General features: G+C 38.8%; 1 protein-coding gene and 1 long non-coding RNA gene across 4 annotated transcripts in view; one reads left to right on the plus strand and one right to left on the minus strand.

The window, feature by feature from the left end:
- Nucleotides 1–4811, minus strand: part of CDH8 (cadherin 8) — a 151235-nt gene extending 146424 nt beyond the window's left edge. For 2 of the 3 annotated variants that reach the window (XM_075765508.1, XM_010312693.2), the window contains exon 1: nucleotides 4246–4811. The gene's annotated coding sequence lies outside the window, so the exon portion shown is untranslated. The remainder of the gene's footprint in view (nucleotides 1–4245) is intronic. The other variant, XR_012837572.1, reaches the window with a different exon arrangement.
- Nucleotides 4684–15206, plus strand: part of LOC142603677 (uncharacterized) — a 29975-nt gene continuing 19452 nt past the window's right edge. Inside the window, exons 1-2 of the long non-coding RNA XR_012837573.1 lie at nucleotides 4684–4733; nucleotides 5394–5500. This is a non-coding gene — a long non-coding RNA (uncharacterized LOC142603677). The remainder of the gene's footprint in view (nucleotides 4734–5393; nucleotides 5501–15206) is intronic.

The following is a 15206-nucleotide window of genomic DNA, read 5'->3' on the forward strand; positions in this document are numbered from 1 at the left end:
AAACACCTTTCTGAGCTTGTCTTTGACTTAGGCACCGCGGGGTACGATAGACACTTCTCATGGAACGTTTCACTTATTCAGATCTAGGACTGGTTGACATTACTAATTTCAAATCCAAGCCAAGGTGCTGATCATTCTCAATTCCAATGATTTTTACAAGACACATCATGTTCAACACCTTGGAAAATCAATTCTGTAAGTATTATCATTGCAACTCATGGACAAAAGCTACTCTCATGACTAACGCAGGTAGAAATCTGTCTCTTGCCTGGAATCGGATGCTTTAAACTCTATCTGTTGGTAACTGAACCAGTTCAGAAATCATCTTTCCTTTTCAGCTTGCACTTACCACTTCAGATACCACCAGTCCCCAATGTGTTTTGGGAACAAAATTTTATTAGTATAGTTGAAATATCACTGTGGTGATGTTATTTACTTGGTTGACAAAATGAGAAACATGCTGAACAGATTCCAGAACAAAGGGGTCTATCTGAGGGGGAAAATATATATCTATACACACACATACTTGAAATATCAAATTGGACTTTATTTTGCTCTATTTCTGTCTACTGCTCAAACAGTTATGTTCAAAAAAGCTATGAAGTGAGCCACCTTTTCTATGGCAACAACACTAAGAAAAATGTTGAGTTTCTATCATCTAATTTAATTCTATTGATGCGATCTTATGGTAGCGATGATGCTTAAAATGTTCCAAGCTCAAAATGCCTTAGCGTTTCCCTCCCACTGAAAGAATTTAGTTTGTATTATTTTAAACTCATAGTTGAAAGACTCTTATGATACAGCTATAGTGCATACTGTGAGCATACAATTGTCAGTATTAATAGTATATCCAAAAGGTCAGGCTCTAATAGTATCAAAATGGAAAACAGAATAGAAAAGGAATACAGCTAAGATACCATACATCTTATGGTTATTGGATGCGCTATAAAAATACCTGTTTATACCACGTAGCATGAGAAGTTTCTTTCTGTTACAGAGTATGCATAATCATCACTTATATGCAGCACCAAGAGCTTAAAGTACACGTTCACATTTGCCTCTTGTTCCTAAACTTAGAGATCAGTATTTTTTGCCTTGAAAGTCTCTCAAGTTTTGGAAATGAAACTAGCTGTATGTATCAAGGGTCAAGTGGGTGGGTTCCAGGCCCCTAATTTCAATAAGTGACTGAAAAAGTCCCAGCTAAAGCCTGTAGGGCACTTAGGTCTTCTGAAATGAAGATTTTAAAAGATTAAATCTGCAACCGTGTGAGAAGAAATAGAAAGAAAATTCATGAAGTACTCCAAGGGGTAATAAACGTAAATCTAAATTCATGGCTCATTGTGTGTTCTTACTCATAACAGTTCTATATCCTGAAGAAGGGAGTACAAATATATCTTTTCTAGAGAAGATGATGCAGCATATGTTAACAGAGATACAAATAGAGCATCCAGGAATCAATCAATTCATTTGGTAAAGGCCCAATATTATTGGAAAAATTCTGAAAATTACTAATGACAAAGAAAGTGAATTTAAATCTGATTGTGGGACTACTTCCCCCTTTACAACTCTGTTTTGGACTTCAGCAGCAGGAGCAGATGGGAATGACTAAAAATATATCGATAAAGCACTGAGAAACTTTGTCTAAGGAGGATTCTACCTCATCTCACACATTAAATTTGTTTTTAATGAAAGATGCAAAAGGAGTAGATGTCCTGTACAGAGATACTTATTAAGACCAGCTGCATTTGTTAAGCAGGCACACATACTTCTTATTGACTTTTTTAATATCGAAGAAAATGTCCAAAGTTAGTTTCTTGGCTAGCAGCCTGCTCAGTTAACAAATTGTTCACCTTTAACTTAAGAGCCAACTTTCGTGAAATACTTCAATCTCCGAGGACATTGAAGGCCCTCAGCTTACAACTAGGCATGGAAATCAAAGTCCTTTCCAGCCAGAATGCAATTTTTTTAAAAAAGAAGGGAGAGTTAGTAAATAGCAAGCCTAGGAAGAAGCCAGCAGAAAGCTGTGCTCGTTATATATGCAGTAAGGTAGAACAATAAGGCTGAATAGATGAAAACCCTAGACTAGAATATCACATAACAATCACTTCCCTTTCCAGGGTTTTTCTGTCGCAGATATTCATACAATTAGGCTTAGAGGTGACACTACAGAGAGCTTTTGGGTTTTGATGTTATCACATTTTATGGGTGTGAAATTTGATAATTTCACAGGTATGTAAAATAATAACTTCTTTTACCATTTTATTTAAGACAGGTAAAATGTACACTAGGGTAATTTTTCAGTCTTCCGAATGTATATATTATTTACTTATATTTACTAAGAAACCTATTGTGAAGTCTCTTCTTATTCATAAGGCTGGCATCAAATGTAGAGGAGGAATATCATTCATATAAGAGTACTATATATTTCTCTTTATCCTTATTGCAGAGAAACTCTTGAAGAATTTCCAAAAGAGGATGAGTGAAGTTAAGAGGATTCTTTATCTATAGCTTTAGTAGCTATCAGCTCTATTCTTTAATTGAAACTGAAGTGAGCAGCTGTTAGCTTCCCTCCTACTAAGCACTAACATGGTAGATTTTAAACAATAAACAGTTAATGCTATTTGGTGTCTTAAAATCAACATCCCCCAAAAAACATCTGGCTGTGATACTCAGGGACGCAAATGGCGAGCTGTTCATGCGATCGAGTTGGCTGTTTAGACATATCAGCCTTTATGAAAGTTGTACGAGTATTTATTCCTGCTTTCAGAGGAAAGAGTCGCTTGCATGAAACAGAGCATGTGCGTTTGTGCCTGTCTGAAAGAGAAGAGGGAGAAGTGAAGGTAGAGAGTTTGATACCTGTTGGCAACACGAGCAGGTTTGTGTAATGCCGTTATGCGCCAGGTTGGATTGATTCCACTCTATTTAGTCTGGCACTAAACACAAACTGTTTGAATTGAGACAGATTCAAGACATGACCGAACAGCAATGAACCACACAGGAATTTCTGCCTGTGTTAAGTGGTGTCACCTTCATGGCGGTAGGCAGTAAATAAATAAGGATTTGAATTCATCTCTTCTATAATATCCACATAGAAACTGCCATAGGCTTTCTGCGATGAAGCTTTGCAATGCCTCCCAGGCTCCCCAGCCAAGCACCATATACAGGTCTGATACTGTCTAGCAGGGATGCTGTCTGACAGGTCAGGGCTCCCGATTGGGATGCTGCTACCCAACAGACACTGTAGCCAAGCAGAGCATAAGTACGTGTTACTCCTCTGTCTTCCTCAAAGAGAAGATGAAGTGTTTAGTGGAACAGTCAGCTTCAGGGGTTGACAGACTCCCGCATTTCTTCTCTGGGAGCCTTGGCAGTGATGCAACTAACAAGCAACTGGAGCTAAGGGGCTTTCTCCCTCTCCGAAGTTTCAGCTGGGTGCATTATCTATTTAGTCAACCAAAGAAAGGGAAGGAAAACAACTTGCGGGACAGGGATGACTCCTAGCTAGTTACGGCTAATGATTCATTCCCGTCTCAGCTTTTAAGAGGAAGAGAAGTATTTCTGGGATGCTTTCCTCTCTGAAAGTAGGAAAGGAAGCTATCATACCATTCCTATTAATTTATTTACCTAAGGGGTGTAGAGCTTTGGGGGGAAGGAAGGTAGTGATAAATCGGGGGGACTTCCCCCCCCCTCATGGTTCTTCCAGCCTCCTCCTCCTTCATTTACATATTTGGCTAGTGGGTGATTTTTATTCTCAGCACGAAAACTGCAATCTATTTCAATGCATGAATGCAGCCCTGCATCTATTCAACACAGTGAAATAGCCCAGAGATTTATTGTGCTAAATAAGAAAACAAGAAATAGGTTCTCCAGCCTTGGAAGCAACCCTCTGTGATCTGAAGTCCTGATCCTTTAAGGGAAGGGAAAGAAGAGAAGAAAAAAAAAAAAAAACCACCATCAAACCCATCCCAAAAAACAAAACAGGAAGAGAAATAGCCACACTACCACCGCTCCTCCTCCTCCCAAGGGAATAAAAAAAATCCTAACATCCCATGACATTTTCATTATCAGGAATCTCAAAACATCTGACTTAATGAGCCACTACAGTTCAGCCTAATACTGTACCTATTAATGAGGAAGGTACATGCACAGTGCACCTTGCAAGAACACAGACACTAAGTCAAAAAGAAATCTACAGAGACAGCCCTCTGCCAGCAAGACATAAATAATATTCATAAAATGAATACTCACTCTTTCAAGGGCCAAGGAAACCGCTTACTGACAGCCACTTCACACCCGGATTGAAAGGGTGAGGTAAAAAACATTAGTCAGTCCCTGTGAAGAGGCAGGATTCTCCAGATTTTCTTTTCATGCTTTTTGAGGCTGCTGATGCTGGAGGAGATGCTGGTTACTTAGCTTCTCGGGTTTCTGTGCCTGCATGCTAAAGTGCAGTTATTAATTTCTCTCTTTGCACAAGCCAGTGGCAGCAGCACGTCTCCAGGAAAGCAGGAATATTCCAAATAAATCCACTAATTCCGGGTCTGAGCGCTCCAGCGTGCCTGCCTGCCAAATGTAACTGTGAAGTGATGTGGAAAAGTGAGCTGGGAGCCTCCCCTGACAGCTCTTATTGGGCTGATCTCGGAGGCAGGTCTAGCGCTTGGAAATTCATGTAAGCAGTTTTGGGTGGTGGTTTTTCCTCCTCCCTCTCCTTCGCACCCCCTCACCCCGCCTTTAACCTGGTAAGCACACAACTTTTCCACAAACCGTGGAGCCACTCGTTCCCCGGAGCCGTGGCAGGCGCCCGCACCGCCAACTCCGAGCCGGGGCATTTCCCTCAGGCCGGGCGGGAAGGGCGCGGGGGCAGGCGCCGACGCGGCCCCTGCTGAGGGAGGTGTTGGGCCGGGGCGGGGGGGGAGGGGGGAGGCTAGGCACTGACTCACGGGGCCACCGGGGAGGCGCCCGCCGGGGCCGGGATGGCGGAGCAGCACGGCAGGGCTGGGACGTGCCCGGAGCGCCAGGAGACGGGCGGCGGGAAGGAGGAAGAGCGGCGGTAAAGCGCCGCAGGGGCAGAGGGCGCGGGAGACGGCGGGTGACAAGGAGCTCCCCGTCCTCTGAGGCGATGCCCGCCACGAACGGGAGGCCGGGGCCGCCGGGAGACGGGCAGCGGGCACATCGGGTGGCGATCGGGGCGCGCGGGAGGAGGCAGGACCCCGGAGAGGGCTGCGGAGGGGTGAGGAGCAGGCGGGAAGGGCAGGAGGCAGTTCCTCATCTCCGTGACAGACGCTGCGGGAGAAACAGTCGGACGCTCCGGGGACAGGGAAACCATCCTTTAAAAACCCTTTCCCAAACCATCCCAAAGAACTGCAGGCATTTAAATTTTCTCCTGTACTGTTTTAAAGCCAAGGGTGGTAATCAAATTATAAGCAGGAGTCTGAACCAGCTTAAACGCAGAACAGAGCCAAGACCTCCACCCAGCAAGAGATGGCTGAAGGGCAACTGCAATACAGTAAGTTGTTGAGCATCGCCCAGTTTCGAAATCCTCTTTGTGAGTGACAGTACTGGTACCCCGCACAGCCCCAGCTTGTGAAGTGCTGGAAAGAGGCTAAAGGACCCTAAACATCGAGTATCCTCAGCTGCCTTTGACTTTAAGGAGCTGAAGGTTGCTCATCCCTCCTGAGGGCTCAGCACCGAGAGCCCCTGCGGAGGGCTGAGGAATACCACGGCCAGCGCCCCGTGAGAAGTCCAAGCAACCCCTTTGCCCACCTTCTTTAGCAATTGAGTGTTTTCTTCCTTTTCATGCTGCATGTATTATCTATTAGAAGATTAAGTGTCTTATATTTAATAATTACAGACATCATAGCTCTAAATATTACCATCACCTATATTTTTTCCCCAGGTTTAATGTTTACCAATAGAGAAGGGGTCAGTACTGTGCAAGGAGCACAAGGCACAAACATGGTCAGGTACAGATGATGACTCTTAAAATGGAGGATTAATTCAACACCTAACTGGTACTGTTGTGGAAGCTTAAGTGCACTCAGTTCCATACTCTTTCCCAACTTTCCTTGACCAGTATTATGTTGTGTTTAAGATGAGCATTCAGTGTGGTTCTATATTATTAAAGCCGGTTTGTTGCTCAACTTTATTTTTAAATGGCTGGTCGTCTTAAACTCACTCATAGAATCTGAAAACCTTTTAACCTTAAACAAAAAATGACTACATTGTTGAAGATCTATCTAGGATTACAGAAAATGGACCCTAATATTCCTCTATATAGTAGGAATATCATTTAATTTAGTTTCATGATTGTTAATCTTATTTTTCATGCTGATACTCTTTGTGCATGCATGCAAGACTGTGAAAGAGAGAAAGGGGGAGACCTGCATTTGGAGCTCTTATGTGCTTCACTTTATTTTAACTAAATGCAATTTACTGCAGATAACAGGTGCATTTCTTCTTGCACAAGTATTCCTTCTGAAAAGTCTTAAATTCATTAGAATGTAGCAAAATGTACCTAGAATTTGACATTTTTTTCAAGGGCAATGAAGAAGCATCTACTATTTCTTTGCTTCCCTCAGCTGAAGCATTTACTTTCCAAGCTATGAGCCAAGGATGATTTCTTGGAGAAGGATGGATATAAAATACACAATACTTACTTGAAGCAGGCAGAGAGCCTTGAGGGAAATACAAAACACTGCAGTGCAATAGATAACATCAGAAGTGTGGCTTCCCTTTACCTAGGGTTCCACTGAGGCAAAGAGTATTTTTCTCCCCCATCCTTCCACCAACTGAACAACAGAGTGAGAATATAGATGCTGTCACAAGGAAACATAAGGCTGTTTAGCCTGTCTTTTTCCCCTGGTAATTAATGACAGTTTTTTTAGAAACTGTTTTTAAGGTTTCAGTAAGAGTAGATGCACACCTCGTTTCTATTAAAAATACATGAGGAAAGCCACCAAGAATAAAAATTCTTACTAATAAGAATGGGTTAGATGCCTTGTGTCTGTGCTTTAAACAGGCAGTACAGTTGTGTGAGGGAAGAACGCTAATGGTAGAGGTTGTACTTTCAAGTACAGCTTAAAAGTTTAGGTTTTGTTTTGATTTCAACCTTTAACTTTTGCCATTTGTTCTATGTGACCTTGCTTGCAGTTGGAAATTACTGGGCCAAATGCTATGCTCTTTCATCCTCAAGTTGTTGTAGGAGAGGGTGATAAGTGTCTTATTAAAATGGATCATGTCATCCATGGATTCCCCTTCTGTAAAGCCTTTCAGATGGAGTAAGTCTTGACAGAAAGCATATAGATTAATAATTTAAAAATAATCTTGCAATAGCAAAGGAACATTTACAGCTTTCTCCATCCTATCCAAACTAAATGATTTAATGATATTTATCATAGTAATATATATACACACAATCACATAGCACTGATGAGTATGCTGGCCAAAAATTGTTTCCTCATAATATATATTACAAGAAAGATACTTCTATCTCCTAAATGGCCATTTCATTTTTTTTTAAGCAAAAACCAGCTCTGACTCCAACTGAAATGGGATCAAGATTTTTAGTTTAATAACTACAGTGAAGAAAAAAATCATCTGCAAAATGTATGTGAATGACTGCATTGTGGATCAAATTGGAATTCAGTTTTTAATATTAAATCTTTGTACCAGAAAAAAGGCATTGGGTTGGGGGTGGTGGTGGTGTGTGTGTGTGTTGTTTTTGTGTGTGGTTGTTTTTCTTTTTGGGGTGCATTTGGTTGGTGGGGGTGTTGGGTCCTTTTTTTTGTTTGTGACTGATAAGGGAAAAAATTAACCTCTGCTTGGAAAAGAACCTGGAGATTTTTTTCCATATTATTTCCATTATTATTTATGAATAAGAAGGATTAAAACCCTAATGTGATTTCTCATTCATATACAGACAGGAAATATCTGTGTATCATCTAAAACTGTGTGGCATAATGGAATACAAGGATCTTTTCACCCTTTTATGTTGTTGTGAAAACAGTTGTTGATTATCATATAATTCTTTGTTCCTCAACATTGCAGAGCAGTGCAATAAACTGTTTTCTGAAGACAGAATTTCGACTTTACTGCTTAAAAATATTCAATAGAAGTGACTTGAAATGAGCTCTTAAGGGGCAACTCAATCACAACACTGCCTTACAAGGGCTGCTGCTGATGTAGATGTTCAGCGTCATCTCATTTAAATAACAATGCAAAAGTCAGGAACTTGAAAAGGGTGGGGAGGAGAGTGAAGGGAAGCATGCCTGGAACAGAAACCACTGTTTTAATTCTCATATTCAGATTTTATTCCATCAGAACACTTACTAATGAGATATTTACCTTAAAGTATCACTAGCTGATTTAAGTTTTCAATATGCAATATAGTGCCTGATCCAAAATTACCTGAGGTTAATCAGTCCAGTGTGAATTGCTTAAGAAATTACTTTACTGCAAGCAACTTTTGCTTACAGGGATTACCACTAGCATGCCACTTCAAAGCAATATTAATAATACAAAATTGATAATTGATCTGAAAGTTATTAAAGCAGGTTTACAGGATAGTGGTGTATCCTATCATTATTAAAGCTTTAAATGAATTCAATGCTGTTTTCTCAGGCAATATCCAAAAGCTCTATCTAGTTTGTACCTTTCAGTCAAGTTACGTGAGGGATTACTCCTAAATTTAATTTGTTTTGAAAGTTAGAATTCACATTCCATAAACTAAGAAGAAACAAGGTAAGTCCAGAAAATTTCTGAATAAAATACAGGCTTTCATCAGTTCAGTCTGCCAGTACAGAGACATAATCATCTTTAGAACATAGGTTCTTACCACTGTCTTGCAACCTTTAAAACCTGCTTGTATACAGTTATCACAAGCTAGTTATCATGAAAAATAATGATTCCCCTGTGTTTGGGAAGTCACTGAAGACAGCTGTAACTCAAAAAAGATCCATTATATAATGCTTAAAACTGATACTATAGATGAAAACAAAAGAAATTATACAAATGGCCCATGAGATAAAGGTATATGGTTTGGGGTAGGTTTCTTTTTTTTGTACTGACTGAAATTCGTGGTTTCATTTTAACAGGGAAAGCTAGAAACACTGAAAAACTTAAGTGAGAAATTTGCAAAGGAATGCCAGGTCTCTCTGGAGATCAAAACCAGTTAAAATTCAATATCCAACACTGGAACAGAAAACTTGAAAAACCTCACTGAAGAAAGAACAGACCATAAAGCAACAGCATCCATAATTGACAAAAATTATTCTCAATCACCTAAAAATATTTGCTTTCCAGTCTGGCCTTCTGTGAGAGACATCTAATCAAAGTCCATTCTCTTGTTACTCAATACATGAAAATAAATACACTAATTTTGACTAAGTTACTTTTGCCTTGATTGGACAAACGCATTCTTATAACTGTGCAAATTCCATTTTGCAGCCCATGGACTATCAAATAGAAACAAAGGTTTAACCTAACAGCGGCACTGGGGCTTTTGGGCCCTTAACAAATCCTATTCCCATCCAAAAATTATTCCATTTAGTAAAATAAAATGTAACTAGTTCTGAGCCCCCTTCACTGTCTAAAGATTTTAAAATATAAAAACCCCAACTACTTTGCGTGCCATATGCACCAATGATATTATAGAATGCATAAAAATAATATTATCAAGTTTTATTATTCCTTGGGTACTGTTTGCAATTTTGATTAGTTGCTGTCAGGTTGACTATTAGAAAAACAAATATTTGTTTTGTACATCAAACACTAAGATAAAGACAAAAGAAAATTTAACAAGCAAGGCAAACCTATTTTTGTACATTAATGTTCTGGATACAAATTGTAAAGTTAATGTTTTGCTTTTATTTTTCAATATGCCTTGTGAATATAGGTAACTGGATTGGCTTCAGTAGCTGTACAAATATTTTTTGCTCTACTTCAAGTGCCCTCTAGTGTGCAGTAACTAAGCAGGTTAAAATAATTTTTTTTCTTTTTCTTAACAGCCACTCTAAATCCCAAACTAATGCGTAACACTGTTTTCCTTCTCAGAGGAAAGAGAAATTCAATGTTCACTGCTTTAATTGTGTGGATATAAATGAATTATCTCTTCTATGTAAAAGCAAGTCACCCCCTTGGCTGTCAATTTTTTTATTCTCAGAGGTATTAGTTAAATAAAGCCCAATAATTCTGGACATTGCGCAAATGTTGTTGAGATACAAACAGTTTTCAGTTTTATCAGAATCAAAAGAACAGTCTTCTCTATCTGCAAAAGGAAATTAACATATTCATCAGGAAAACATGACCCTAGAACAAGATTTAACACCAAAACCCCTACTTATGTTTCTAGAGTTTTGTTGTTTGGTTGTGGTTTGCTTTTTTTTTTTAATATATTTTTTTAAAGTGCTGGATACCACTGATAGTCCTAGTTTTGAAAGTTATTTTTAGCTATTCTAGGTAAACACAAATATCCTCTAAAAATACACACTAATTTGTGAAAAATGGAAGTACTCTTATATAGACACCTACATCCCATTGTTTATTAGCAAGTGATTGAAAAAAGACACTAGTGGCTTTTTGTCACTAGTTTAGAAAATAACTAATTCTGCATGAATATAAATAATCACTGAGGCACACATGTAACAAGTTCTGTGTGTTCTCATCTGTCCTTAAGAGCAGGATCAATCTCTCCTTCCATTATGCTGATGTGGTTGGTCAAAATTTTGACATTACTTGGCTGGACAAGTTGCATCATGTTGGTCAGCAATAGGAAGTTCTGTACAATGCTGCTTTTTGGCTGCAGGAGGCAATGCATCCAGCCAAGCAGCTAAAGCTGTTTAACTGTCACATCAACAGGACAGAAGGTGGCTGCCTCACAACACAAAGAAGAAAGGGAGGATGGGAAAGAGAGGATATTGGGAGAAAATAGTCTGGAGAGGTAAAATCACCACGTGCAGCTCCGAGAAAGAATGAAAAATATCAGTGAATGTACCTGCAAGAGGTACTTAACTTATTTAATCATATTTTTAAGGGGCTCCCCTGTATTACAAAAGTAGGCTTAACCCTTGAGTTACCCACCTGAATTTCTCCACTGCACGAATGAGTTAATTTGGGGGGAACCATTAAAGAATTTTTCCCATTCCTCATTTCATTGTGGTCTGACTTCATAGCCAAGCATTCACTTTCAAGCAGGTTTCACCATAAAATTCCATGATAATCACAAGCTTAAGCATACTCCAATTAAAACAGATTTTTAATGGACTTCTAACTGAAAGCTGAGGTAAGAGGGATAGGTAGATCCTAGCAGAGATGGAATGCTTGCATATACTACGGATGTAGCGATACTACAAGGTGAGAGAATTTAATCTTTTATGAGTTGTAAAATCAGTAGTACTTCCTGTAAGTGGAAAGAGTCGTCATTGCTGTATCTGAGCTTGGGCTGTGGTTGTAGGGTTGTGGTTTCCAAGTGAGGTGCTGAGAGAAGCCAATGGGATTGTTTCTTGTTTGCTAGCTTAGACTCTTCCCTGCTTGGCATGTGTCTCTGGAATGTTAGCTTTTGTACCTTAACTATTCCTCATGCATTCTGTGGAGAACATCGTTTTCTAACATATTTGGCATACATACGAGGGTAACAGAAGGGAAAGCTAAACATCACAGTACATCAATACACAGTTTTCTAGCACCTAACGGCCTATTTTAATGTATTTCAGTAGCCATGCTGCACCCAGGCAACAACTAGATTTATGCCGGACAGAACACCAGAAAAGACACTCTTACACTTTACAGCAAGTACAGACCTAACGTACGTGTTAGTAGGGGCTAGATAGGTCTTGGTGGTGATCTGGGAAAATAAACTGCATTCATTATCATCAGATTTGAGTAAACTTATCCAGACTGTGTTCAGCCCTCATCATTACGGTGCAGTGATATGGGTGAACTGCCATTACAGCAGAAGCAAAATATACCTGCTATGAATACTAGTATAACATAATGAAAGAAAAAAGCCATTCACTGGCAAGGATATCTCCTTGCCATAAAATGGATAAATTAAAAATTGACAGCATTGTTACCTCTGTTCTGAATGAGAAATCTCTTAAATTTAGACCAGCTTTTCATGAAGGTGCCTTCCTTAACTAGAGCAGAAATAGCATATCTTAGGTCCATGTGAAGGTGACAGTAGTAGCAGGTAAACATACTAAAAGGTAGCTGTGGTCACTAATAGAAGCAAAAGGAAAACGTAGCACAAGTCTCAGGTTTCAGCATGTACCACCTGAAGAAACTCCTAGAAAGGTAGTTTTGCATAGCCTGTATCCCAAATGTAATAGCAACACAAGCTGAAGTTTTGCTGCTAGTCCAAATTGTATTTGTTTTTCCATTCTGACCACAGTGACAGATTAGGAGTATATGCTTATTTCAAAGTACTTTTCTCCAGAGATTTCTGTTTTCTTTATTTACATAGGTAAGTCAACATATTGCCTATAAAGTGATTTTTTTTTTTTCCCCCAGCAACTGCTGACATAGTAGTTTGGCAGACTGATTTAAAAAAAAGAAAAAAATTCTGGTGCATATGTAACAAATATCACTAATGAAGGAGAATATCAATCATTTAAATCCCCAGGACTTAATGCTGAAGTACTTTTCTTCTTCAGTAAGTAGCTAAAAAAGCAGAATACACAGAAGAAGAATCATTTTACTGAAAAGAAGTATTTTTAATGCCAGTAATTTAGTGAATCAAGTAAATACCTCCTGAAATATGTATACTACATTCATTTAAGAACTTTGATAGGTGGTATTTATTGTTAAATAGTAGTAAAATCAAGTGAATAAGTACCTGAGACTGAGTTGCTGAAAGTAATGGCCCCCACAGGAAACAACATGGAAATATGTGGCTAGTAGTTCTGTTATTTGTTGATCCTCAGCTTCTTTGCAAGCCCTTTGAAGGGACAGTAGTAAAGGCAGTGTTCTCTGTGAATTACTTGAGTCAAATAAGCCAATTGTGGCATAACAGCAGGAATAGTAGGGCCTGATTCACTACTGTGCTGATTTCACTAATTCCAGCCTAATACTATGGTAACACTATGGTAAAAGACGACCCATATTTTTACTTAAATTAAAATCTCTAATATTCATCAAATATTTATAAGAATATATAACAAATAATTGTGGCAAACATTGCATAATAAAGATGAAAGGGAAATTAACCTTGTGAATTTTTAAGTTGAAGAATAAAGACCATTACATTAATAAGACTTAATTATATCATTAAATATTTAAAATTATGTCCTCTAATAAATGTTTTTATTTAACATATTTCTTTTTTATCTATTACTTTAGTAAAATGCCTTTAAGATATGAACAAAAACCCAGCAGAAGTGGGTTTTTTTTTTTGATAGTCATGCGATTACAGAAAAAGCGAGAAGGAAGCCATATGTTACCTCTTCAACTCAAGGTCAGCTTTCAGGACAGAACATTCTGTACTGCCACAAGCCTCAACTCCCTGCCTGGGTGGGCTGGTGAGGGGCTGCATCTTTGCTAAGCATTTTTCTTCAATTATTCCCTTCTTTTTCTAGGACCAGCTTGGGTCTGTCTGTGCTACTGAACTAAGTTGAGCTAGCACAAATAAAGCTTATGCCATCCATATTTCTAGTGCTCCATTTAACATCTAACCCTATTAAAAAGGGTAGAGAGGACAGTGTGTTCAAAGATCAGCTTCCTGCCTACATTGATGAGCCCTCCCTTGCTATCACTGACAGAACACAGGTGTAAAAGTAACAGTTGGAAACTATCAGGCAAGTCAGCACCTTGCAAGCAAGAGAAAGGGTCAGTTTGCTTGCAAAGGATTGAAGGGGACAAGCTTTGCAAAGAATACGACCCACCCCATCATCCCTGTCAGTGCCACAAATTTTCTTCCTTACATTAATTTATCTCAGCCTGTTCTCTCTAGACTTTTACTATTACTCTAAAAAAAAAAATCCAAGAAAGAGTTACAGCAAAAGCTTCTGAATCAAACCAAATGCCAGCCACCAGTTCTCAACCCACAACAAGGTTATAGTCCCGTCAAAGAAATTCCTTTCTCTGGCATACCTCCAAGCCTTTAAATGTCTCCCTATAATTATGGCACTTCCAAGTAACATTTATGTCTCTTCAGTATATTTCAGTTGTTCTTTCTGCCTTACTGTACATATAAACCACACACTCAGGTAGCTTGCGTGTCTCAGCTTTCCACTGAAAAACTGCATTACATGCACTTGCAAAAAAACTGATTAAAATCAAATGGCAAACACTAACAAATCAAATCTAACTCATCAGCATTTCAGATTTATCAGAGGCTACAATTTAATGATGCTTTAGTGGAAATTCTCTTCACTTGCAAGCACATAAATATGAGGCCCTATCTGTTTAGCTATTGTTGCTTTTTCCAGTTAAGCCATTCTTTCTGTTTACCACAGTAATACTTTTTCTGATTTAATCCCTGCAAATTCTTGTTTATTTTTGTAATATTCTTTTGACTTGTCTTCTGTAGATTGTGTGTTTTGTTGCTATGATTGGTTTCCCACTATCCCTCACCATTTCCCACTCATCTATCCGTCATCACCTATACTGTAATCACAGAAATGTTATTTGCTAGTAGACAGATGCATAGGGTTATTGGCAGGAGTATTACCATACTGCAGTGCAAATACTGTGCAGAATATTAAAGAACCATGAATCAAATCTTAGTAAAAGAGTATTCTTGAGAGTTATCAAAAAGATTGAACTAAGTCTGGTTTGCTTGTTTACACATTGGACAACTCATCTAAAACTAGGTAACATTTATTTACATTTGGCAGCTAAGAGTGCACTGGAGATACAGTTTTCTAATTAACATGCGTGATGCTGCAAATATAAACTGGGATAAACACATCTTCCATTATGTATAGCTGCCAGTCACATTGTTACAGTATTCTTTTCAGTGCACAAGTAAAACAATGCTACAAAGCAAATAAGCTCTGAGCTTTCACTTCAGTACCTGCCTAATAAACGATCTCCTGGAAATAAGGTACGACATTATTTGAAATAGTTACCAGAAAAAAATCCCACCAAATAACCAGTTTCCCAGCAATGTCATATCCTACCATTTTATTACCTAAGGTTCAAGAGGCAGCAGGAAAAACAAGTGAGCTTCCACTAGCATTATGCTTTGCCTTGAAGTTTCCACAAATAAAGCATGTTTC

The sequence above is a fragment of the Balearica regulorum genome, chromosome 13, assembly GCF_011004875.1.
Source record: "Balearica regulorum gibbericeps isolate bBalReg1 chromosome 13, bBalReg1.pri, whole genome shotgun sequence".
Lineage (NCBI taxonomy): Eukaryota > Metazoa > Chordata > Aves > Gruiformes > Gruidae > Balearica > Balearica regulorum.